Source organism: Gymnodraco acuticeps, unplaced genomic scaffold, assembly GCF_902827175.1.
Source record: "Gymnodraco acuticeps unplaced genomic scaffold, fGymAcu1.1, whole genome shotgun sequence".
In the NCBI taxonomy this organism is placed as follows: domain Eukaryota; kingdom Metazoa; phylum Chordata; class Actinopteri; order Perciformes; family Bathydraconidae; genus Gymnodraco; species Gymnodraco acuticeps.
The window spans coordinates 1,418,040-1,446,022 of record NW_022990054.1 but is presented as its reverse complement, the minus strand read 5'-3'; the positions used below and the strand labels follow the sequence as shown (position 1 = coordinate 1,446,022).

Sequence of the window (27,983 nt, the reverse complement as noted above, 5' to 3'; positions counted from 1 at the left end):
GTACTGAGCAAGAAGTGCCGGTGTTGTGTCACATTATGCCTCCCCGTCATGAAATGCCCCCCTTGTCACGGGAACGCGCATTTCTAAATGACACGTTTCACCTCTAAATGACACGTTAACACCATAGGTTTACACCTTAAAACGATGTTTAAAACGAAAAGTAAACGTTCAGGGTTTTTATTAATGGTAATTTTCAGACTGAGTTGTTTAGTGGTAGCTCATAGTCTTGATTCTTCTGGTTGAACTTTTCGCTACGTATTTGAGGTGTCGAAATTCGTTCGTCACTTCCTTTTCAGTTTGTTTTTTTAAATGTTTTTTTTTTTATCATTATTGTTACGTCCTGTCTGTATAAACGTGCTTTAAAATGTATTGTTTAATTTTACATAGTTGTCATCTAATAATCAAAATATGTTTACAAATGTTACATAGTCTTTGTCAGCATATATGCTATGCGTACAAAATAAAAGTGTCACAATCATGAAACTTGCTCCATTTATTGGTACCAGTCCTAGAACCATACCCTGAAAAATTATTGAGGGTGGGATTCATAGAAACCTATTTTGGTGGGGGGGGGCATTATATGACAGGCCTGGCCATCACAATATGCCCCCCCTTGCTATCTTACAAATAAAAGTGTCACATTCATGAAACTTGCTCCATTTATTGGTACCAGTCCTAGAACCATACCCTGAAAAATGCTTGAGGGTGGGATTCATAGAAACCTCTTTTTTTTGGGGGGGGGGACATTTTATGACAGGCCTAGCCATCACAATATGCCCCCCCTTGCTATCTTACAAAATAAAAGTGTCACATTCATGAAACTTGCTCCATTTATTGGTACCAGTCCTAGAACCATACCCTGAAAAATGCTTGAGGGTGGGATTCATAAAAACCTCTTTTGGTGGGGGGGGGCATTTTATGACAGGCCTGGCCATCACAATATGCCCCCCCTTGCTATCTTACAAAATAAAAGTGTCACATTCATGAAACTTGCTCCATTTATTGGTACCAGTCCTAGAACCATACCCAGAAAAATCAACCAGCGCAATGACGGTCAAGCAGCTGTTATTGACAGCTACGCTATGACCACCATCTGGAAACACAAATTTGGAAGAATCCGGGTATGTACATGATTGGAATGACTTTGCTTTTGTAAATGTTGCAAATGTGCATTTTTCAACAGGAATGTAATACTTTTGCAACTACTCTCAGGTTGATCCAATGGCACACAGTCATCGTGGGAATTGTGAACGAGAACCATCACTGGATGTTGGTGGTGAGAATAGGAGCATATTTTAAGCTCCAATCTGTATCTATAGTGCTGTATACACCATATATAATTAGTGATTTGCAAGATAACCGGGCCACACATACATGCTGTCACTTATTATTGATCAAATCTAAACAATACCCTACATCGTACCTGCGTAATGTATGGTTCCTGCCTAATGCATGGTTCCTGCCTAATGCATGTTGTGTTTCCATGTGAATAATAAAAGGTAATGTACCCCCATGAGAAGAAAACCCTCTTCTTGGATCCACTTGGAGAAGGGAAAGGCAAAACGAAGGTGTGCCTGCAGTCTACAAGGTACATTTGATACAGTGTACTAGTTCCGGTGTTTTATGAGTATTTTGACAATGATGTGCTGCATCTTGACACATGTACTATATACATACTGTAGAGCCTTTATGAGGATGAAAGGCTGCTAGGTGTCAAGATGGACATGCAGCACCCTCCCCCATAATCGCCAACAAGACAGCACATCCTGTGGTGTCCTGGCCTTAAAAGTGAGTGTGAAATGCATTTAGCCAAACATTACTCTCAAACTCAAATTCAGTAGCAATTAGACTGAATATCTTGACTTGCTTTTATACATCTTGATCAAAGATGTATTGAATTGTGTCAAACTACACATATACAACATGTCATTCTTTAAATCTGTTGGGTCATTTGTCTGTATTCCATTTGAGGGTAAAATCATAGACCATGCAGTCCATATACTAATCAAGGTTCTCTTCAGTTTGCAGAGAACATTTTATTGGGGGAGGTAATTGAGTTTGAAACCTCACAGAAGGCAGTGCACGAGCTGAGGCTGGACATTGCTACTTCTCTCCTCAGAGAATCTGGTTTGTTACCTTTTCTCAACATTGTCAATGACTTCATGTAGTTACTTTTATTAATTGTATCTCATAAGTATGCATCAATAACCTAGTATATTAATAATGTGCCATGCAAATTGTTGTATTGTATCACTGCTTGGACCATTGGTACTGTTGACCAGGGACATTATCAGGGTTTTAAAAGCAACACAGTGGCTTAAGTATAGATTAGGGTAAATAGTCACTACATACAGTATATTGTGTATCTCAACTCCAAACAGATAACATATGAAGCATCGCAGGCAGGCATCTTCAACTGCAATTTCATATAGGCTACACACGTCACACTCTAACACACCCTTTCAATTCCGCGGTTTATTTAAGATGTGAGATTTCCCCATCTTCCTCCTTTCAATGTGCTCATTGGTGTTTATTACTTTTAACTGATATCCTCAGTTAATTTTTACCTTGAACTTATTATAATCAAAGCTGTAAAGCTAATGTGATGAACAACAAAAGAACCATGAGAACCAAACTTAAATTGATGCGTACAGTGCGAAAGAAGTTTTTGGATGTTTTGTAATGACATTGTGCAGGTTCCCATTCTAAAGAGGGTACGGAGAGAGTGAAAGAAGGAGCAGATGGCTCCTCTGTGCTCAGATTTAATCATTTAGAAAATCTATGTGTTTGTGTGTGTTTTGCCTTTTCTTCACACAAAATAATAAAGACCACAACAAATGTGTCCTTATATAATTGACCTTTTAGTCAAAAATTGGAATGGGTCACCTTGACCCCAAATCTGCTATGTGGTTTATCTGAAGATATTGATTACGTTTTGTCTCAACAGATGATCTAAGCAGGCTTTGCTTTTACTGCGGGATGGAGGAGCAGGATGAAGAACATTGGGTAATTTCCTATTGCACATTACAAATAAAGAAAATTAGCAGAAATATGTTTCCAGACTTTATCAACATAACATTTGCGTTGGTAATTGCTACTATATTTGGCATCTTCAGCATTAACTGATAAAGGATTAATGTTTTGCTTGTTTTTCCATACATTTTTGTTGAAAATGTATTTCTTTCTCATAACACAACATTTATGTTTTTGAAAGATTTCGATAATTGAAGGAATGGTTAGAATGTTAGTGGGAAATACATTAGAGATATTCTATTATCATAAAAAAATCCCATAATGCATACCTTACATAACAAGTATTTATTGTTTTCTCAGATTTGCTGTGACATTTGTCAGCAGTGGTACCACCACCAATGTGTACAAAGGCCGCCAGTTGATCAACCGTACTTGTGCCCTGGATGCACATAATGCCCCGAAGGAACCATCATTAACTGTCCACTGTCATTTCAACCAATGCAACTATTGTTTGGCCTGTCATAAAATGCACCCCACCCCAAAAGAGGTTTCTATGAATCCCACCGTCAAGCATTTTTCAGGGTATGGTTCTAGGACTGGTACCAATAAATGGAGCAAGTTTCATGAATGTGACACTTTTATGTTGTAAGATAGCAAGGGGGGGCATATTATAATGGCCAGGCCTGTCATAAAATGCCCCCCCACCAAAAGAGGTTTCTATGAATCCCACCGTCAAGCATTTTTCAGGGTATGGTTCTAGGACTGGTACCAATAAATGGAGTAAGTTTCATGAATGTGACACTTTTATGTTGTAAGATAGCAAGGGGGGGCATATTGTGATGGCCAGGCCTGTCATAAAATGCCCCCCCCACCAAAAGAGGTTTCTATGAATCCCACCCTCAAGCATTTTTCAGGGTATGGTTCTAGGACTGGTACCAATAAATGGAGCAAGTTTCATGAATGTGACACTTTTATTTTGTAAGATAGCAAGGGGGGGGCATATTGTGATGGCCAGGCCTGTCATATAATGCCCCCCCCCCCCACCAAAATAGGTTTCTATGAATCCCACCCTCAATAATTTTTCAGGGTATGGTTCTAGGACTGGTACCAATAAATGGAGCAAGTTTCATGAATGTGACACTTTTATTTTGTAAGATAGCAAGGGGGGGCATATTGTGATGGCCAGGCCTGTCATATAATGCCCCCCCCCCCACCAAAATAGGTTTCTATGAATCCCACCCTCAATAATTTTTCAGGGTATGGTTCTAGGACTGGTACCAATAAATGGAGCAAGTTTCATGATTGTGACACTTTTATTTTTGTAAGATAGCAAGGGGGGGCATATTGTGATGGCTAGGCCTGTCATAAAATGCCCCCCCCCCCCCCCCCCCCCAAAAAAAAAAGAGGTTTCTATGAATCCCACCCTCAAGCATTTTTCAGGGTATGGTTCTAGGACTGGTACCAATAAATGGAGAAAGTTTCATGAATGTCACACTTTTATTTTGTACGCATAGCATATATGCTGACAAAGACTATGTAACATTTGTAAACATATTTTGATTATTAGATGACAACTATGTAAAATTAAACAATACATTTTAAAGCACGTGTATACAGACAGGACGTAACAATAATGATAAAAAAAAAAAACATTTAAAAAAACAAACTGAAAAGGAAGTGACGAACGAATTTCGACACCTCAAATACGTAGCGAAAAGTTCAACCAGAAGAATCAAGACTATGAGCTACCACTAAACAACTCAGTCTGAAAATTACCATTAATAAAAACCCTGAACGTTTACTTTTCGTTTTAAACATCGTTTTAAGGTGTAAACCTATGGTGTTAACGTGTCATTTAGAGGTGAAACGTGTCATTTAGAAATGCGCGTTCCCGTGACAAGGGGGGCATTTCATGACGGGGAGGCATAATGTGACACAACACCGGTACTCCATGGGTCAGAACCAGAAGTGCCGGTACTGCGTACCGGTGAGTACCGGCCCAATTCCAGCACTGGTCATCACTACCCTCCTGACTGTTCTCCTCTCTGTCAGACATGGTAGCTGATGATGTAGGCCTACTACTTTCTCTCTGGTTGAGTCTGCGATTAGCTGCTGGTTTTGGGTTGAAAGTCTCTGTTGTCATCTTAGACAAGTGGATGTAATCAAATAAGTATGTGAACATAACCAATAACCTACCATAGCAAATAACAAATTAATGTAACTTATTTTATTTATGTTGTTCATTCATATCTTATTTTACCTTAACATTTATTTATTTATTTATGCATTTTTTTTTATCTCTCCAGTTTTAAAGGATATTTTTGGTTTACTGTCCTATAGTATACATTGGAATGATTTCAAACCTGTTTATCCCAATAATTATAAAGGAGTGCCTTGGAAATATGTGTTTACATAAATTGTGACCAAACCGTTTGAACTTAGACTAAAGTGAACTATCTAAACACTCAAGAGTCCTTTACCTCACTGAGCTGTAGTATCATTGATTGATTGATTGAAAAGTGTATTAACAGCTTGTATATTGGGTACAGTACAGTACAGCTCAAAACATACAATTGTTAAGGGGATGCAGACCAGAGAAAGACTTTCGTCTTGTTTACATCAGGGTCCCCCATTTCCAATTCATCATGGTCATTTAAGACATATAAGACATATTTGACATACAGATGGCTTATTTACAATTTACATACAGGTGGTTTTTTACATACAGATTGCTTATTTACAATTTTCATTTTAGATTTCGTTCTAATACATCCTAACCGGACATTTAAGACATACCAAGTCTACAGAAATACAGTTAGTAACAGAGTCTAAAATGCGAGTATATACATAGATGGGGGGGGGGGGAAGCTGTCCATTGAACGACAGGTTGAGATTTGTACTATTACCGGGGCCAGTTTTGCAATGCTCTCCCCCGAAGGTGCTCTTTAAGAGAGGTTTTGAAGGTAAGTATAGTTTTACTTTCCTTTACAGTTGTGGGAAGAGCGTTCCACCTTGATGTGGCATAATTGCGAAATGTGTATTCCCCCTTTTTTGTGCCAAATCTGGGTTTCACATGATTTGTGGAGCTCCCTCTGGTGTTATGATCATGGTATTCCTTGACCATTGGGAAGAATTTTGACATGTACATGGGTACCATAGAGGTGTAGTGGATCTTGTAGACCAGGCCCATTGCAAGTAGCTGTACTCTGTCGTCTACTCTAAGCCATCCTAGGTTGTCAAAGTGGGCAGAAGTGAGGTGGGTTCTAGATGAAAGGTCAAGCAGTAGTCTGACCAGTTTATTTTGCGATGTTTGAAGTTTTATTTTTAGCGCCTTGGAGGTGCTATGGTACCATGACGTGCAAGCATAGTCATAGTACCCTTGAATGAGTGCTCCTGCCAGAGTTTTCAGGGTGTTTTTGTTTACCAGAGAGGAGATCCGGTATAGGAATCTAGTTCTTTGATTGACTTTTTTTATTACATTGGATGCCATTTTGTCACAGGAGAGGTTTGCCTCAAGAATAGATCCTAGGTATGTAATTTCCTTCTTACTTGTGACAATAATGTCGCCCACTGCAACTGAGAAGTCGTCGGATTTGCTGAGATTATGTTTCGAACCGAAGAGAATGGACTCTGTTTTACCCAGGTGTAATGATAATTTATTATCGGCGAGCCAGGTGCAGATTCTGCCGATCTCGGAGCTGAGGGTTTTTTCAACCGGCAATCTGCTCCTGTCAGAGACCAGCAGGGCTGAGTCGTCCGCGAACAGGAACAAGTTGCAGTCACATGCTGATGACATGTCATTTACATAAATTAGGAACAGTAACGGACCTAATATGCTTCCTTGTGGAACACCACAGCTCACTGGGAGGGGGGGGGGACAGAGTACCGTTTACCTCCACCATCTGTTCTCTCCCCTCCAGGTAGGATTGCATCCAGCTCACCGATAGTTTATCAAAACCAATTGCTTTTAGCTTGTCAATCAGAATGGGGTGATTGACAGTGTCGAAAGCCTTTTGTAGGTCCAGCATCACCATGCCGCAGTACTTGCCCTCGTCCACCGTTTGATGTGGTCGCTCAAATAAAGAAGGCATGTGTCAGTGGAGTGGGATGTTCTAAAGCCAGATTGAAATTCATAGATTAGTTTCTTTTCCGCGAGGTACTTTTCGACCTGTTCATATACTATTTTTTCCATGACTTTCGAGATGGAGGTAAGTATAGAAACAGGGCGGTAGTTGCCTGGGTCCAATTTGCTGCCCTTTTTGTGCAGGGGGGTTACTCTTGCAATTTTGAGGTCTTTGGGTACTTTCCCTGTTTTATGGAGAGGTTAATTATGTGAGCTATGACTGGTGAGATGGCGGTTGCTGTGTCTCTGAGGAATTTGGAGGGGATATTGTCGTGGCCAGTGGCCTTGTTAGGTTGGAGGGCGCTCAGTTTAATGAGTACCTCTGCTGTTGTTACCCTTGCTAGACTGAAATCATCTTTGCGTACCCCTAGGTTTTTGTAGTAGGGTCATGATGTGATCTACTCCAAAAAGCCCTGAGTGGGAGGGTAATTTATTTACAAGAGTTGTGGCTATGTTTGTGAAAAAAATGTTCAAGTACTTGGCCACATCCAGTTTGTCTGTGATGAGCCTGTTATCTGTCTTTATGTTTAAGTTAGAAAATCTCGTTTTGAGTTTTTTACTGCAGCCAAGCTGGTTATTGAGTAATTTCCAAAGTTCACGGGGTTTATTTTTGCTTTCCTCAGTTTTGACATTGATGAAATTCTTTTTGGCAGTTTTGATCATGGAGCTTACGTAATTTCTTAGTCTGTTTCTTTCAATTCTGAGTTCAGTCACGTGGGCCTGGAGTTCACTGCTCGTGCTTTTGGAAAGCATTGACTGACTTTTATGAAACTCAGAGCATTTTTTGTCTCTGGTTTTCATGGCGGTCAGTATGCCGGAGTGCATCCACGGCTCAGCGCGATTTTTTACCCTGGTTGTTCTTAGGGGGACCAAATCATTGAGTATTGCAGAGAATTTGTTTTTGAAACCAAGCCATGTTTCTTCAACTTGTGTACCACTGAGCTCATCTGACCAGTCCAGGCTCTCCAGTTCTAGGTTAAAGGCCTCGCTAGAGTAGTTTTTGAGGTCTCTAGATATGACTGTTTTGTGACAGCCGGCCCTTTGTTTTAGCTTTTTGCGGGTACAGAATATCATATAATGATCACTTAACCCGCATGCTATAACCCCTTTACTGGAGATCCTGGACTTGTCAGAGGTCAGAATGAGATCAATGGTAGTTTGTGTTGTTTCACATACCAGGGTGGGTTGGGTGATTAGCTGGCTGAAGCCGTGCAGATCACAAATCCTACTGAAGGACTTGAAGACGGACGTGTCTTTACGTTGCATATCCGTGTTCAGCCTCTCAGTCTGACTGGAGAGGACTCTCCCTCCACATTATTGTAGAAACATCTTCTTCTTCCGTTAGAGCAGCTAGCACCAGATGCTAATAACAACAGCACCGGAACCGGTGCACCCTCCCTCTCTCACTCGCACTTTGGCTGTGAGCTGCGGGCGCCAGATAAGCCAATAGCCCCCATTTTCATCACTTACAGCGCCCATCGTACAGGGCAAATGAAACGTGTAACCGGGGTGAAAAGGGTGTTACATTTACTTAATTGTGAATATTGTTACATCAAGGCCGAAAATTAGGATGAGCCCCAACGGTCAAAAATGTTTTTTTCCCTCCCAGAGCTGCCAGCGCAGCGCCTCCACAGATCTGGCGCCCTAGGCGAACAACTATTACGCCAGTGCTACGAGCCGGCCCTGAGTTCATATCATAGGTTCATATGCAACTCGCAAATATATTTCTCTCTCTCTCTCTTCTCTTTTCTCTCTTCTCTCTCCTCTCTCTTTTCTCTTTTCCCTTCTCTCTCTCTCAATGTTGGTACGCAAATGCGCCTTTTTTCAAATGACACGGTGCTCTTTTTTTGGCGGAGGTGCGCATGCGCACCTGCGCACCAGTTATGTGCAGCCCTGCTTATAAACACACTTTATAAAGTCAGGCAACACTAACCAGGCTTCGTGTGATTCTGTTTATTTGTACCTTACTTTGCCATCCGTTCATTGTTATTGATCATTGTGGAGAGAGGCAGACGTTTTGTTTTGTATTATAGCAGCTATCGGATTGAATCAATACATGGGCTGCACAGGTTGTCGTGTCCGACTATCACAAGTAGAATCATTATAAAAATACGCCGGTAAAATGTGCCTGTAGAAAACGGTTTATGCCACAATAGGATAGCAATAGCAAGTAGTCAGTTTAGCTTCGGTTGCTATGCTAACATCACCCATTTTATACCAGAGAAACTTTCATAACAGCGTTGTGATACCAAACAGCGTCAATTCAGACTGACACACATTCACTTAGGCTAAGGGGAACTGGGGATATGTATCAGCTGCTTGTGTGAGTCGGACAGTGAATACTTTAGAGCGGCCGCAGCAGTGTGAGCTAACCGGGAGCTAACGGAGGAGAATAAACTCCCGTGGAAGAGCAGCCAACACTGCAGTGGTCGGTAAATGCTGCAGAAACACATTAATAAACAATGAACCACGGCACTCTGGAGCAAAGTATAAGGTTGGAGAAGTCGTTATTTAATTTAATCTGGCTTCGTGTGATTAAAAGCAACACGATCATCGACCCGACGCAGTTCCCCGTTGTTGTGAGCGCCGTAATGCCGTTGGGGAGCAAATCAGCGATGTAAACGATGACGTCATGACGCAGCAGCGGCAGCACCAGTCGGGTGCTGGGCAGTGTGAACAGAGCGGGAGCAGAAAAGGGAAACCGGAGCTGAACCAGAAAAGCTCTAGCTCGGAGCTAGAAAGGGAAAAGCGCTGGTGTGAAAGCCGCACATGAGCGTCAGTCACATCAGAGAAGATCAGCCTGTGGACGGCTCCCTGTTTGACTACAAGGACAACCTCAGCTCAGAAATCTGTCAAATGTGACACGCATATTATGTTTAAGAAAAATGATGAAAGCTGTTTTGGTAACAGACATTGACTCACACAACGTTAAACTTCTTCTGCGAATGACTTGAATAAATAGGTGCAATATCAACGTTTTTTTAAGTTGTGTGAATATGCCATGGGTATCACTTTAACACAACCAAGAATGCACATTAATGCTGTTGCTCTGCAAGGCTGTACTGCCTGCTTGTGCTGATGTTAACAACCTCATTTTCAACCTCTCGGCAGCATGGATGTCTTTACCTAATGTCATGCACATCCATCAGTTCATCCCATTGTTGTTGCTATTTCTCAGAAACCTAGAATCGTCTTGGTGGCCAAAGACAGTAAAGATCAGGGGATCACTAAAACCATTAGGATTAATTGTCATTGTAACACAAATGTATTACGTCACATTTTCATGGCAATCCATCTGTTGAACTATTTCAGTATGTTCAAGGCAGTGGGCCGACAGTAGATAAAACACTATGTATGCTTGACATTTTTTTAAAATGCCAGTTTAAAAAATAAGTTTGACGCACAGCTCTGCAGGGGAGCCTGTAGGACACTGAGCATCTGACATACTGCTCTTCACTGAGGCAAAGCGCTCTGGCACAGAGAAAACGGCTTTGTTAATTTCTTATTTATAACTCATGTTAAAATATTAGAACTTAATAAAAAAAAGATGGAAAGAAATCCCCTCGTGCATGAAGGTTGCGCTTGATAGGAACCCCTAGGTTAAAAGTTCAGTAAGAACAAAACGATAAGTCACTCTGAGTTTTTGGACCTTTTTGAAAATGTTTGGTCTTTTCTTTACTTGAAATACACGCAAAAGAAGTTTCATTACAACAACAAAAAAGGGAAATCAAGATTATAAGGTGAACAAACTTGAATTTTGTAACCTTTTTAGGTCTCTTCTTTTATATTCAGTCTAACAAAAATGCAGCAGCTAATGCGACATATAGTTACATAACAAGAGATATACAGTCTTCTCATGAATAACCTTAATTAACTCAACCTCAATTACTATGCTTCTGTTCCTGCAACCCCAGAGGACAGCCACATGTCCTTGTGAAGATATTTACATGCTCCAGCTTGCACCTTAGGCAAGTAAGCATCTTGTTAGACACAGACATAATAAATGAGCTTGTTGTGAGGAGGGATTTGCTTGGACTTTCAACTCATCACTAGGAGAGAGGATTTATTATGCTATCCATACGTCTTCCCTTTGGACGACACAGGGAAGATGAACTCGTTAAGCACAGCTATGAAGAAACCATGCCTCTGATCTCAGGGGACGAATCCAAGGCAGTAACTGCTCATCTCCACCGAGTCTGAAGGGGAAGTTTGTTTCCTTAGAAATGCTAGCTCCACTAAAACAGGAAGACACAGGCCTGTAGGGAAAAAAACAAAGCATAACAAAAAGTTTTGCCTGTAAAATACGACACCCTACGTTCTATAAAAAGTGGCACGGTGACAGTGAGGTGATGCTGATGGGTAGTCTCCAGGTTCACTGACTTTCACATCCTTAATCTTGAGGGTGTAGTTCAGACCATCCTCAGACAGGGACACGTCAAACTTTTCATCTCTTTTCACTTCCTTTCCCTTTACCTGCCAAAACACCAAAACTTCTGGGAAAACTATTTCTATATAAGGATAAAGGGTGTCATTTTTCTCATACTGATATTCTGAACAATCTGTGCTGTTGTATTTGCTGTAAAGTGTCTCTACTGTAGGCTATTTTTATTATATATACAGCACTTTGGCTCGACCAAAAATCGTTCATAAATGTGCTATATAAATAAAACTTGATTTGATTTGATTTATATTCCTTTTCAGTCGTGTATTTCCCTTGTGTTCACGATTTGCTATAATGTTGTCAGTACATTTGGGTGTTATTTTGATTTCCTAGATGTCAAAAACTCCTAGAAATATAGCAAATATATCATGCTTTTGGAAAAATGTCTTTCTGGGTCACGTACAAACCTTCCAGATTAGAGGTGAATCCGTCTTCTGAGAGAGGCGGACTTCGAACATGGCAGTCTGTTACCTTTTTGGGATTTAAGTCAGACAGGAATTTCAGAGGTTCATCTGAAGGACAGACGTGAGAGAAAAATACATCCTCATCACATGATTTAAAGTGTATACTTAATCTTGTTAACACTTCACTAGGGAGGAAGCTATGCCAAACAGTAGGATTTGTAAGCTACAAAAGATGTCTGGCAATATTTGCTTGAAAAATGCGACAACAAAAAAAATCCCTTAAGAGAGAAAGCCATCTCTGACTGATGGTTTATGCTACATAATGTCCTGTAAATGGGATGAGGGATGAGACAAGACAAATAAGTGAAAATAAATGTACAAAACATCAGACGTGCACGGATGGGCGTTATGCTTGAATAAAACATGTTCCTATCTGTTAAACAAAGAGAGAAAGTGACAATAGGGTAATTTAGTCAATGATGACCTTGTCTCTCTGAGTTACGAGGAGTTGGAAAGACTTGAGTCTCATTCTGTACTTGCCTATGACGTTAAGTTTGGATGACAGTCTCTTGTCTGCAACCTGCAGAGTGTAGGTGCGCGTGTCACCGAGGCTCAGGCTGGAAATGCACAGCAGGTGCTTGGTTCCCATCTGTTTCACTTCCTATTTCCCATGAGAGTACTGGATCCGCAGCTGCTCTGCGCCCTGAATCGTAAACAAAATGCCAAGATGAAAGGAGACTCGCACGTTTTTTGGGATAGAACAAACACGATGTTGGTGTCAGCTTTGGAAGTGATGTCCTCAAGGGGCTTCAGCACACCTACCATCAGGAAAATAAATAATCAAACTTTTTTTTTCAGGCACACCACAACAATGTCACCCCCCTCTCATTCTTCACATAAGTTGACTTTGGTGTTGCTATGCGACAAACGTTTGTTGCCATTCCTGTGCGACATTAAACTTTTCTTCCCCCTTTTCTGTTCTTCTCTATTTTTAGCTGTTTTACATCCCACTCCTTTTCTTCCTTATATGTGATCCTGCGGTACCAGACAAGCTCTCTGTATGACAGGCCTATACATCCACCTCCACTTTCTTCTTCATCTCCTTCAGCTTCTTGAGGATGCTCTGAAGTCGGTGAAGCTGTGCTCGGTGCAGATCCTCTCGTCGTCCTTTTTGTCGTTTCTAGCCAGGATCTTTCTCCTCCTCTATAGGGGGCCACTTCTCCTCCCTCTTCCCCACATTACTGCACAAGGAGGGAACACTTGTGCCAGTGTTTGTATGCCATGTACTGTGTGTCTAACGCTATGAATTGGTGCAATGATAGCTCAGGAGCATCTGCCCCTGCAGGCAGACAATGGTACACATTGCTCCTCTTTAGATCTCATGCTGAAGATATCTATGGATGCATGCACAAAAAAAGATCTATGGGTGGATGAGAAAAAGGCCCCCACACCATGTTTTAGGAGTGTCAGGGCTAGTATTATACAGCAGGCTTGTGTTCCTACCACTTCTTCAGCATCTTTTTGAAGGCCAGCGCTAGATCTGGAATGAAAAACAGAGCATCTTAACCTGAGCTGAAGACACATAAATATATCAGGACTAAAAAGAGTGCATGATAAACTCACTTTCTGTAACAATGAGAATACAGAATAAGGGGCTTCTCCGTGCTTTTGGAGGCAACAGCATCTTCCAGGGTCAGGTTTTTTTATCTGGAATTTATTACATACAGGTGACATCAATTAAATGAAAATTGCTTGCTTGTTGCTCACTGCAGTATCTAAAACTGTCATACTGTCATTGCATTGTCTGGTCACATTAAATCCCACTGCAGTACTTCTGAGGCACAGGAGGCAGTGCCATGCTGGGAATACCCAGTAAACATTTAGCGCCTCAACTTAACAGTCATCCCTCACCAGAGAAACAGATGGCAAGGGGAGATGCATATGTCAGCACCCACAAGTTAATTGCTTTATAATAGCTATTTAAGCTTCACTTAAGCTCCGAGGCTGGTACAGAGAAAGTGCTAAATCCACTCCAGAGTGGTTATAGATAAAGGGATCAGAGTTTTTTTTCTTTCTCCCTACTTTTCCTCATGATGCATGGTGTGCCGTCTAAGTTGACAGAACCAAGATGGCAGAGCCCCTCGGATTAATGAAAGGCTGCATAGAGCTTCTGCACTTACAGGAATGTGGTGTGGTCAAACACCTTTAAAAAAAAATTAGCCACAGTATCTTGGAAAACGCAATAAGATTTACTTGTGGAGTTGTTAATCGAATTGCTTTTAGGTAATAGAATATAATTGAGCTCCATTCATAGATTTATTTTAGATAAGTGATTATCAGATTTGGACAGATGTAATGGATTTGTCCAATATTAAATAATTTTGTTTTAGGTCATATGCCATCAATGAAGCAACCAGAAACAAGTTTGATATATGCAACTATTTATCGTGTTAAATGACTGAAATAATACAAACATTGATTTGACTAATTTACAAAGGTACTTGTTTAATACATAGGTTTAATTGTTACGGTGTGCAGGAAGCAGGACCCAAATGCAAATTAGAGTAAAAATAATTCCTTTATTTCAAGGCTAGATATACACAAAGACAGAACGGACCACTCACCGATGAACTGTCATTTACACAAGACAACCCGACAAAGAGAGACAGAAAACCCATAACTTAAATACACCCAGGACTAATCAAACAAACACGAGACAGGTGAGGAGGGAGGAGAAAACACAGAGGCACCAGGTGAACACAATCGGGTAATCAGGGAGGGAAACAGACAAAAAGCAACAGGCAGGAAATGGGGGTGAACACTTTACAAAATAACACAGGAAACCAAAGATAGAAAAAGACAAGACAAAACAACAACACAGATCCTAACAGTACCCCCCCCCCTCAAGGGACGGATCCCAGACGTCCCAAAACAAAAACAAAATCCAAAACCTCAAGCAGGGTGGATGGAGGGGGTCCGGAGGAGGGACGCATCACTAAGCCACCAGGGTGGGTGGAGGGGGTCAGGAGGACGGGACTGAACTGACCGCCCAGGGGCACGGCAGAGGACCAGGAAGGGGTCTCGGGCGGACGGCCCGGGGGCAAGGCAGAGGACCAGGAAGGGGTCTCGGGCGGACGGCCCGGGGGCAAGGCAGAGTCCAAAAAGGGGGACTCGGGCGGACGGCCCGGGGGCAAGACAGAGTCCAAGGTGGGGACCATGGAGGGGTGAAGGCAGCGGCAGGAAGAGTCAGGGGGCCGGGCCTGAGGGCAAGGGCAACGGCAGGAAGAGTCAGTGGACCGGGCCCGAGGGCGAGGACCGCGGCACTCAGGGGGCCGGGCTCGAGGGCGAAGACCGCGGCTCTCAGGGGGCCGGGCTCGAGGTTGAAGACCGCGGCTCTCAGGGGGCCGGGCTTGAGGGCGAAGACCGTGGCTCTCAGGGGGCCGGGCTCGAGGGCGAAGACCGGACAACTCCGGAGGCCGGGCAGGAGCCGGTGTCGACCGGACAGGATCAGGAGCCGGTGGGACAGGTGTCGGCAAGATTCCCCACGGAAGAGGACCAGGAGTTGGCAGGACCCCCGGCAGGAGAGTAGACGGCGGGACCTCCAAGGGGACAGGACAAAGGGTTGGCAGGACCCCCGGCAGGAGAGTAGTCGGCAGGGCCTCCAACGGCACAGGACAAAGGGTTGGCAGGACCCCCGGCAGAGGAGTAGTCGTCGGGACCTCCAACGAGACAGGACATGGGGTTGGCAGGACCCCCGGCAGGAGAGTAGTCGGCGGGACCTCCAACGAGACAGAACAAGGAGCTGGCAGGACCCCCGGCAGGAGAGTAGACGGCGGGACCTCCAACGGGACAGACATACGATTGGTAGGACCCCCGGCAGAGGAGTAGTCGACGGGGCCTCCAACGGGACAGGACATGGAGTTGGCAGGACCCCCAGCGGAACCTCCAACGGACCAGGACATTGGGTAGGGACTTGAGACGTGACTCGAGAGGGGACTCGAGAGGAGACTCGAGAGGGGAACTAGAGAGGGGACTCCAGAGGGGACTAGAGGAGAGAGGAGGGACTAGAGGAGGGACTAGAGGAGGGAACTCGAGAGGGGACTCGAGAGGGGAACTAGAGAGGGGACTTGAGGAGGGCCTAGAGAGGGGACTTGAGGAGGGACTAAAGGAGGGACTAGAGGAGGAACTAGAGGAGGGAACTGGAGAAGGGACTCGAGAGGGGACTGGAGAGGGAACTCGAGAAGTGACTAGAGGACGGACTAGAGATGGGAGTAGGGAATTGACTAGAGGAGGGACTTGAGATGGGACTAGAGAAGGGACTAGAGGAGGGACTAGAGGAGGGACTCGGGAAGGGACCAGAGAGGGGACTAGAGAAATGACTAGAGGAGGGACTTGAGAAGGGACTAGAGATGGAACTCGAGAGGTGACTCGAGAGGGGACTTGAGAGGGGACTTGAGAAGAGACTCGAGAGGTGACTGGAGAGAGGGCTTGAGAGGTATCTCGAAAGGGGACTCGAGATGGGACTCGAGAGGGAACTGGAGAGGGGACTCGAGAGGGAACTCGAGGTGGGACTAGAGGTGGGACTAGAGAAGGGACTAGAGAAGGGACTAGAGAAGGGACCAGAGGAGGGACTAGAGAGGTGACTAAAGGGGGGACTGGAGAAGGGACTAGGGAAGTGACTAGAGGAGGTACTTGAGAAAGGACTTGAGAAAGGAATTGAGTAGGGACTAGAGAAGGGACTAGGAAAGTGACCTGAGGAGGGACTAGAGAAGAGACTAGAGAAGGGACTAGAGAAGAGACTAGAGAAGAGACTCGGGAAGGGACCAGAGGAGGGACTAGAGAGGTGACTAAAGGAGGGACTGGAGAAGGGACTAGGGAAGTGACTAGAGGAGGGACTTGAGAAAGGACTTGAGAAAGGAATTGAGTAGGGACTAGAGAAGGGACTTGAGATGGGACTAGAGTTGGTACTTGAGAAGTGACTAGAGAAGTGACTAGAGGTGGGACTGGAGAAGGGACTAGAGAAGGAACTAGGAAAGTGACCTGAGGAGGGACTAGGGAAGGGACTAGAGAAGGGACTATGGCAGCTGGGGCCGGGACTGGGTCTGGAACCATGGCTGCTGGGGCCGGGACTGGGGCCGGGACCATGGCTGCTGGGGCCAGAACTGGGGCTGAAACCATGGCTGCTGGGGCCTGTACTAGGTCTGGAACCATGGCCGGAAACATGGCTGCTGGGTCCTGTACTGGGGCTGTAACCATGGCTGCTGGGGGCTGAACTGGTTCTGGAACCCTGGCCCTTTGGGCTCGTGCTGCCAACCTGACCTTGCGACTCCTTCCTTTAGGAGCCGTTTGGAGGCTCCGTGGACCTCCAAAGGCCAGACGAGTACCAGCGAATGGCTCCTGGACTGTAGCACCGGGTGAGAAGCAGAGGCTGACGCCAGACGGACCACACCGATGCGTGTGGTATCAAAACGGGAGTTGGGAGGCCTGGGGCTGTCAGGCAGGGGATAACACACCGTGAGAAAATCCAAAATCCTGCCCGATAAGAATTTAACCAAGCCTGGCTTCTCCATAGTAATCCGGCGTGCCTCTGCCAGAACAGCCTCTCGCTGCTGAACCCTGGACGCTCCCAACCATCGATACGAGCAGTCATCCAAAGCAAAGGAAAACTCCAATAGCTCCTGCTCAAAAGGATCTGCTGGGCCCATATTTTGGTCGGGTTGTAATGTTACGGTGTGCAGGAAGCAGGACCCAAATGCAGATTAGAGTAAAAATAATTCCTTTATTTCAAGGCTAGATATACACAAAGACAGAACGGAACACTCACCGATGAACTGGTCATTTACACAATCGGGTAATCAGGGAGGGAAACAGACAAAAAGCAACAGGCCGGAAACGGGGGTGAACACTTTACAAAATAACACAGGAAACCAAAGATAGAAAAAGACAAGACAAAACAACAACACAGACAGATCCTAACATTAATATAACATATTGCAAAGTCATATCAAACTACACAAGGGAGGAAAACTAAAGAGACTCAATATAGATGGGTGTTCAACACAAACATTATTTCTGTATCGGGACCATTGTTGTGTTAAATCAAACTCCTTGGTTTGATTTCAAGTGTCAGCGAGATCCTTTAATAACTGGGGAACTCTGTAAGCTGTGCAGTTTTAGCGACAAACCTTGAGTATGCCGAATGTATGGTGTCATAAAAAGACGTTATCGTGTCAGACAGCAAAGCACCTTGGCCTTGAACACAGCATTGTCACCTATGAATGTCATAACAGACAGATCAGGTTAATGCATGCAATCTGCTCAAGATAAGTGAGCAACAGAGTTAGTACTAGGGCTGTGCGATTATGGCAAAAATCATAATCACGATTATTTGGGTCAATAATTGATATCACGATTATTTTGACGATTATTCATTGACCATTTATTGAACTTTAAAACAAATACTATTTTACCAATAAACAAGATCAACAAATATGTTGGAGCGCACTTCCAAAACCATACTAAACATATATTATTAATATGATAAATAAAAATAAATTAGACCAAAATAAATTAAATCAAATATGATGCAGTGCACTGTCACAACCTACTGAAAACTCCTTAACATATAGCCAACATTTTGGTAAAACATATTCAACATATTCCACTCAGTTAAAAGTTGAAGGCTGGCCCACCGTCATGGTCCAGAAGTAACAGGAAATAAATGTTGAACTACAATTTAAGACCAAATAAAAATGTTTTGGCCACCATGGCAAATGCTGGTAGGGCTGCTCATGTCATCTCTTAAAGATTGTTCGCAAGAAACACCAGCCTGTTTACATGGTCTGGTTTCAGAGATGAGCGCAGGCAGGTGACAATATTGCCACCTGTACTGAAGACCCTCAGCCACGCCCCGACACATGGGGTGACGCCGGCCAATCACAAAGCTTTGATGCGTTCAAGTGCATTATTCTGGCACAGGAAGATTATGTTACAGGACATTAACGATAAAACAGAATATTGTTGTTCTATTTTAGACACATCTCACGATCGACTGGTTGGGCACCCTTGGGCTAGACCATAGGTCTGTTGTGGTAGCAAAGTAGTCAGCTGAAGCCAGATCTCTCTCAACTTCCCCACGGCATTTGTCACATAGAGCAGGCAGCGCAGACCTGCTGAAATAATACCGAGACGGCATCGCGTAACGCTTGTCCAACGTGTTGACAAGTTGCTTAAAGCCCTGGTTGCTAACAGTGCTAACTGGGCACATATCTTTAGCGATGTGAAATGTAATGGCAAAGTACTTGCAAATAGTGGAAATAGTTTTACCCTTCTTTTTAACGAGTTGCTGCTCTTGTTTTGACATCTTCGCTCGCGCTGAACACTCACAACACATGTCACTCCCACGTGGCCGAGTGGGCTTTTAGGGAGGGGCGAAAGCGCACCCAGCAAAATAATCGTATTTTGTCAATTATGCTGTTTTCATAATCGTCGCAAGCCATAATCGTAATCGCGATTAAAATACGATTAATTGCACAGCCCTAGTTAGTACTGTTACTCCTCTCTTTTATACATTATTAATTATTGTTAACAAACATAACAACATTAACTACAATTGGTTAATATTGGAATAAATACCCCCATCTTTTCCTGTTTTCCTTTTAGTACAGTTGAGTTTAAGGTCATCCCATGAATGCTAATGCTATGGCTACTCCGCAGTGTTCTGCATATTGTGACTGGGTGTCTTAATCTATAATTCAGGTAGAGCCAGAGTGGGGCTCAAACTCTTGCAGTTTATGTAGAACAGGCACTAGTATTCAGCAGAAGCACATGCACCTCTTACAAACTCTATCACAGCATCTTTTAGCTATGTGGGGGTCTTATTCAGGACATTGATCAGAGAAGATGTACACTATCCAGAGAGTGAAATCTAAAGTGTACACATAGAAGCAAAACACTATTACTTCCCTTTGCTTGTGTCATCTGGAGTTTCTAGGCAAACTATAACTTTAACTATAACTCAAGCAAGGGCCCACAGTTGAACCTGTTGAGCCCCACGACCCCCGCGGGCGGGGGCAAAAACGCAAGATCTGCAAGAAACAGCGTCTGAGGGCTTCTTAACATTTACAACCTATTAATGTGTCATACCCATTTAACGGGAAGAAACTCAGCTAACTGACGTTATGAACAATTTTTACCGAAACAAAACACAACTCTAACGCAGAGCCTCTGAATTAGCCCTGAGCGAAAAAATGCTAAAGCACTTAGCACATAACTCACGGTATACATACTTTGTTACTTATCGGATCTGCACAAACAAGATATTGTAGAGCCGATGAATGAGAGTCGGAGGCGGTGTGTTCAGTATGGAACTCCACACTTTATTATACATTGAATCACAAGACTGGAATACACTTGTTGCTACTGCATGTCATGCTAGCCTGCATGAATCTAACTTCCGGTGTCCCACTCTAACGGGTCCGTGTTGCAACACAAGCCTGAAGGTGAATTATGTCCAATAACGTGTCACCACAATATCAGATTAAAGCTGAGATTCCACAGATTCTATAGGTATAATTATCATCACTGTGCGACCAAAACTCAGGGCAGCGAACCCAGAAAACACACCACGTAGCTTCACGGAGCCAAAACGGCAAATATGTCTTACCTTTGCTGTTTTTCTGATCAAAAGTTGTGTTCAATTGCATTAAAACGATGAAAACGCTGCTGAAGGTTAATCCAATGTCTCTGTGTATCTTTTAAATGTTTTTACTATGGTCAATCTGAATTTACTTTAAAATAAAAAACATCTATATTGACTCTGACTCTTCTACATCCAATTCACAGGTTTATCATTGCTTTGAGAAAAAAGATTATTATTTTACCCCTTTTAGAAGTGAAGATATAGTCATTTGTTCTGGGAATGTCATTTTCGAGCCCGAGACCTGAAAAACAGGCTTGGGGCTTAACAGGTTTTTAATAATACATTGTGAAGAGAGATATTAGGGGACGCAAAGGGCATTTCTTTAAATTTCAAGCGAGAGGGATCACCTCACCCTCTTGGGCAGTGATAGGGCGCAGCTTCTTATCAAAATCTGGGACAGACACTCCCTCTGGGATCTGAGGGGATTTCAGTACCTGGCTGAAGGACTCCACCACAGCGGAGGTCTTACACTGAGCCCAAGAGTGCTCTGAGTGAGCATAAAGGACATCATAATCATGTACAAAAGGCAGGCTATGCAAATCTGCCTCACATGCAAATGTGATATTATCATTATGACTTTGAATGTGTTTTGTTGCACTGAAGTACAGAAATAATGTAGTTGATTAGCTCTAATATTGGTATGCATTTGGCCAGGAGCTTAACATGGCAGCCTGACATAATTGAAAAGTTTCAAACATAAAAAAACACTGTTCCGCACAGTAAGAATTATTTTTATGAAGCTACTATTTGAACCCTCTTACATTCATCAATTGTGCCATTTTTGCTCAATACATTTATGACTCCTATAATAGAGGGTTCTTCAAGCAATGTCTCATAATTAAAAAAGATTATATTAGCAAGTATGTCAGAGGTAAAGGAGAAGTGGATCTCGATGGATAATTCCTAACTTCCATGGTCCTTGACAAGTCCTGAGAGACTTTTTGCAGCTTGGAGGAGTTTATGGAGGAGGTAAAGGTGGAGGAGGTGGATGAGGAGAACATTTGCATATCTGACATCTGTCTTACCTGGCCCATCTGCTGTTCCATCTGCTGCACTCTGCCCCCAGTGGACTGGAGGAGATCTAATTTCATGATGATGATGATCCGATGTGTTTCTGGTCCAAACAGATACAATGAGGAATGTGAAATGATTAATTGGCAGAAAATACTCAGTTGACTCCTCCTTCCACTGGGTTGGTGTGTCCCTTTATATCGCCTCCAGCAGATAAGAGAAGTAAGGAATAGCCCTAACCATCCTCTCTAAATGTGCAAAGTGTACACATGTGTCTTGGTGGTAATTGGGCTTGTGTTTCCAAAAGCGCACATCAAAACATTTTGAAAGTCACTTCCCTTATTATGCTCTCCCCATGCCCTTTCCTTGCTCTATCACATGCCTTCCAACAGTGACTACAGCAGTCCTTTGCCTTCGCCAGACTCGCACAAAGATCCAATTAAAAAGGTAATCCACACACCTGCTATGTGAGATAGAGCATTGCGTTTGTTCCACTGATGAACTGTGCTCTTCCTCTGGTACTTTGGATTCAGATTCCTCTCTTATTCCCTGTCCCCAAGTCTTTCTTTCTTTCAACGTGTGTGTGTGTGTGTGTGTGTGTGTGTGTGTGTGTGTGTGTGTGTGTGTGTGTGTGTGTGTGTGTGTGTGTGTGTGTGTATGCTTTGGATTGATGTGTATGTCTATCTTTGCCTGCAGATGATGTATCCACTTTAGAAGGGGCTGAAGGAAGAAGATTACATACATTAGAACTGTTCAAAGTCATGTGAGGGAGTGTGGGCTCTATCAATTATTCTATTTAAAAAGGTATCACTCACTGTTCTACTTGAGAAAATTCAATAAACTAAAAATAAACTAAAAACTCAGTGTGCATGATCATAGCCATATTTGCGAGATTGTATCAAAAATAGAGGTATCTTTTCAGCAACAGCTTGGTTTCAGGATGTAAATGTGACATCACAAGCGAAAGGAACAATTCATCAGAAGATTAGTCTCTGAATGGAAAATGTAAATGTAGCTTCCTGCAGCAAACACACTACATGTTGGGGTTACTGAACTAATTAGTTCCGGAAGCTTTGATACTGACTAAAGGAAGTTGTTTTTATGCGACCACAGCAAACGCTTTGATGATAACACTTTACAGTCTAAGGAAGAGCAAGTGACTGTGAGCTACAAAGTGCTGAACAGGTTGCTGTCACACTGTAGGTGGAACACAAAAACATTAATTGTACCTTCCTTCCTCTCCCCCTCTTTGTTCAATGTCCTTGATCTCTCTGTTCCTTTCTAACAGCAAACAGCATAGCAAATAGCAAAATATATATTTTTTGCACTCCCACTTGTATTAGAAAAGCCTTTACTTTCTTACAGATTTATGCCCCGGCCACACGAGGACGAAAACGGCTAAACGCATAGGATTAACGCAAACGCAATCGCAAAAAAGCTTCCGTCCACACGCAATAGTCATCCGGATAGTGTCTGTCCACACGAGACCGCTCCGTTTAGCTCCAACCGCTGGAGAAGCTGCAGTACATATGCAGGAGCCTGTACGTGGCGCTGTAACTTCCTCCACAAAAGCAGCGAAGAAGCATGGTTGTCATGGTTGCCCTTCTGTTTATTCTCCGCGGTGGGGGCCGAGGGAACCGGGCAGAGTTTTTCGCCAGTCAACGTGTATTAAAGTTTAAATCTTCCGACAAAATTATAAAAGTGCCAGTCAAAGGTCTTCTTTGTTATTTATTGAGCTTTAAAACAAATGAATAACGACTCTATATAATATAATAATAAAATACACGGAGCCTCTCTTTTTTCTCCCTCTCTTCGGACAGCGCCAGTGTCTGTCTCATGCAGCAACTGATCCAGTAATGAGTGACCCGGCCGACAGTAAAAATAAACATATTTATATCTAGTTTAGGTAGTTTGAGAGGTAATTAAAATAGCTAAGGGTGATGATCGGACTTGAAGTGTGTGTTTTACTCCGTTCACCGCCGCATCACAGCGGGAGGAGCTGCAGGTGAGCAGAGCTGCGTGTCTCCGTCCTGTCAGATTAGACTTCACTCGCGTTTAGGTCCATATCGAGAGAAAGATAAATAATCTGAATTCAGTGTGCAGTTTACTTTGACGCGGGGGTGAGCAGCAGAGGTGGGGAGAGGCGGGGCTATTGCCTCATCATTATCAGAAAATGATCTTATAGAGCGTACACACGGAGCCGTTGGACCCCCCAGAGCGTTGCGTATGCCGTTCTATCCACCTTGGGACCCGTTATCGTTTACGCAGTCGTTTAGTGCTGTATTCGGTCGTCCTCGTGTGGCCGAACGGTCTATATGACACTAAACAGTAACGCAAACGACCGTTTTCGTCCTCGTGTGGCCGGGGCATTAGTATGTGCTTCAGGTTTCTGGTTCAACTGCTTCCAGCTCAAAATCTTCTCTTGTGATGTCCTTCATCCACACGCTGCTCCCCTCTTTGAGTTCCTGCCAAGGCTGGAGCACTCATCTTAAGCTCCTGCTGTGTCCTGACTCTGGACAAATAAGGCTCTGATCTATCCTGGATCTGCCGGTCAGTCCTGAGCTGGGTCAGTACATCCCTAATTTTTCCCACAGGTCAGTTAGTCTAAATGCCCACTGTGGGCCGACTAATTCTAGTATTTAAGAACTATACAAAGAGCATGTGGTGATGCTGGTTCTGCCTCTGATATTCATTTATGTGTCAGTGTGATATACTTTATTTTATCATTTTAAATGCAAGTTGCAATAGTTTAAACTATAACACAAAAAAGACATAAAGTAATAGTGTTATTTGTTGGTTTGTGACAGTGTACTAGCTCTCCAGTGTCATTTAGGTTGTTTGAGCTTTAACTATAGTGTGGTTATCAAGATCATCCAGACCACATTTCTAAAATCAGTATTAAATAAATACATTATTTAAAAACATAAAAATACAATACTATTTATAATACAGAATATAAAAATGTGTGACAGGCTATTCAATACTTTGAATTCAAACTCAATTTGAAATGCATTTAATTCTTCTTTTTCAACGCTGTTAGTTTCCTAGCTCGGAGATTGTTGAGATGCTGCCTAATGCTAGTGCTAGCGCAGCTACCTGGTCAACAATATGACTATTTTTCTGTAGTTTTTCCAGCAGAAACAAAATGTCAACTAATAGACAGCCTTTAGCATCAGGGACATGAATTCAACATTTCTTATTTCCAGAAATAGCCAATGAAAATGAAGGAAATAATGGAAGAAAACTACAGAAACTACAGAAAACTATACACTTTTCTGTGATCAACGCAAGCAGGTGCACGAAAAGCAGAGGTTTGGTTTATACTTCATTGTATGTATTTCACAAAACTATGTTCAACTTTTATAAGAGTAGACAGTTTGGCAAATGTATAGCATTGCACAACAGCGGGCAGGGCTAGCTACATACGTGTCAGTGTGGTTAGCATTCTTTGAGGTTTTTTAAAAATATTTTTTACATTTAAAATGACATGGAAATCTGTTATTCCAACCAAAGCCTACCTGTCAGGAAATATTTTTAAATGTAGTTTATATTCTTTCACAGTCTGCTTCTCTCCCTAGCTGCTGCACCAAGCACTTTCCACAAACCCCGCCTCCACTGTTACATATATGGGTATCTGTAATGCCTGTTATATAGTGACTCCTGTTGGCGCTTTAGTAAACTGCATGCTGACACAGGCCCGTCTACACTACAGGCATCAACAAATCTTGAAGCTGGGCGTGTCTGAGGCTTGGCGATTTCTCGCGACCAACAACCAATCACATGAATCTCCCGCCCCCGACATACAAAGCAATAGCAATGTTAAAACGAAGTAAACTGGATATAAAATCCCCAAACAGACGAAAACCTACCAGTTTCACCCACTGTCTCTGCCACCTCCCTCCATGCCTGGTTCCTCCGGTTTGTATCCCGGTAAATAGTTCTGGTCGTAAAGAACCGGGTGATTTGCTACCGTAATTTTCGTTTGGAATATGAGGAAATGAACTGCGGTCTGGCTCTCCAAGCTTGCACGCGGTTTGATTGGCTAGCGCTTGTACTGGCGGGATTTGCATAAACGGGATTTGATTGGCTGATGCCAAGCATCGAGCCTCAAAAGTTGAACATTGCTCAACTTTTGATGCTCGCGATGCTTGCAAAGCCACGCTCCGCTCCCCACAATGCAGTTCGGCGAAGATTCAAAATCAACTACGTCACCCCATTCAAGTGAATGGGCGAAGCGTTGAAAGTGATGTACTATATCCGCAAGCGCGGGAATATACATGTAATGGAGTTGTGAGTTACGGCCCCTACACACGGCGGCGTGCGTTACCTCTTGGCGGTGGGCGTGTCTGAAGCTTGGGGATTTTTTACGAACAACGCGACCAACAACCAATCACATGAATGTCCCGCCCCGGACATACAAAGCAAAGCATTCATGCTACATCCATGCTGGCTAAATATACTGTCTATGCTTGCTAGCTGTCCATTCAAACGAAGTACACTGGATATAAACTCCCCAAACAGGCGAACACCTACCAGTTTCACCCACTGTCTCTGCCACCTCCCCCCATGCCTGGCTCCTCCGGTTTGTATCCCTGTATGTAAAGAGGGACTGGTCATATAGTACCGCCACGATCATTTTCTCCTCCATTTTTTGACATGGGAAATAACTGCGGTCTGGCTCTCCCAACATACACGCGGTTTGATTGGCTAGCGCTTGTAATGTCAGATTTGCATACGCGGGATTTGATTGGCTGACTCCTCCATAGAGGCGGCAAAAGTAGAACATTGCTCTACTTTTGCAGCGAGCACCGCGAGAAAAGCTACACTTTGCTCCCACAATGCAGTTCGGCGAATCGTGACGTCACCCCATTCAAAGTGAATAGGCAGAAGCGTTGAAGCGGCAACGCACGCCGCCGTGTGTAGGCTCCGTTACGGAATAAAGCTGCAGACTGAAACATGGTGTCAGAAGCGGTCTTCTTGGACTAAAAGCTCAAGAAAACTCACGTCATGACGACAAACGTTATTCCGGCACCCAAGGGCATGCATATGTCTGGTGATATAGCCAAAATCTGGGAGGTTTTTAGAGCAGAATTTGAGGACTTTTTGCTCGCTACAGGTCTGACCGAAAAGACGAATGCGGTGCAGGCAGCCACACTGAGACGGCTTATGGGGAACGACTCAAGTGCCGGCATATATATATATATATATATATATATATATATATATATATATATATATATATATATATATATATGCACAACGTCACGCTGACCGAGGAACAAAAGAAAGACCCCAAAACAATTTTGGATGCGTTGGGGGATTATTTCAAGCCGGCAAAAAAATTGATTTATGAGAGATACACGTTCGGATGCTGCAAACAAGGACCGGACGAGCCGATCGATAGCTTTATAACAAAGCTGAGGGAAAAAGCATCATCATGTGAGTACCGTCACCTAAAAGATGAACTGATTAGGGACAGGCTGGTACTCGGTATTGCCAGCGAGAGCACCAGACGGAGACGGCTGCGTGAACGGGACCTAACGCTGCCAACACCTGTGGAGATTTGCCGCCTTGCAGAATTGACGGAGTCACGCATGAGGCTTATTGAGAGCCCGCAGGCACAGGCGGACATTATTAATGCTATGGTCGGTGGACAGGCAAGGCGGACGACGCAACATACAGTGGAAACAGCAGAAAGAAACACAGCGGCTGAGAGAGAGCAGCAGTGGACCTGCAAATACTGTGGAAATGGACACAAACGGGGCAGAGAGCAGTGCCCAGCCTATGGTAAGACCTGCCGAGCATGTGGCGTTTCAAATCACTTTGCAAAAGTATGTCAGGCCAGCAGCAGAGCAGAGAAAACAAGAAAAGTTAATGTTGTTGACGATGTCCAGCAAACTGAAGGGGACTCAGATACAAGTGAAAACCTATACAATGTCACTGAATATGTGGGGAATGTGAAAGCACCTGGACGCAAATGGTTTGTGCACCTCCACCTGAATAAGAAAAGACAGCTATGCCAGCTAGATACAGGGGCCACTTGCAATGTTATGGGCCGCCAGTTTAAAGAGAAACTGTCACCAAAGACAGCCTTACAGCCGACCAGAAGGCTAAAGCTGTACTCTGACACATACATGCCATCCCTGGGGAAATTTCACACTGACTGTGTGGTCAGGGGGAAAATACACAGACTTGTGTTTGAGATAGTGAACACCAAACAAAAGCCCCTGCTCGGTGGTGCTGCATGCACTGATCTGGGCCTTGTGAAATTCACTATTCCAAGAGAACTACTGCCAGCGGAGGTGAACACTATTGATGCAAGCCAGTCTA

General features: G+C 43.5%; 1 long non-coding RNA gene across 1 annotated transcript; it reads left to right on the top strand.

Annotated features, from left to right (window-relative positions):
• Positions 1 to 1,116: 1,116 nt before the first annotated feature.
• Positions 1,117 to 3,615, top strand: LOC117545920. The gene is made up of 6 exons (XR_004568896.1): positions 1,117 to 1,276; positions 1,500 to 1,588; positions 1,683 to 1,788; positions 2,058 to 2,127; positions 2,948 to 3,006; positions 3,334 to 3,615. It is a non-coding gene; the product is annotated as an uncharacterized LOC117545920 (long non-coding RNA).
• The last annotated feature ends 24,368 nt before the right edge of the window (positions 3,616 to 27,983 follow it).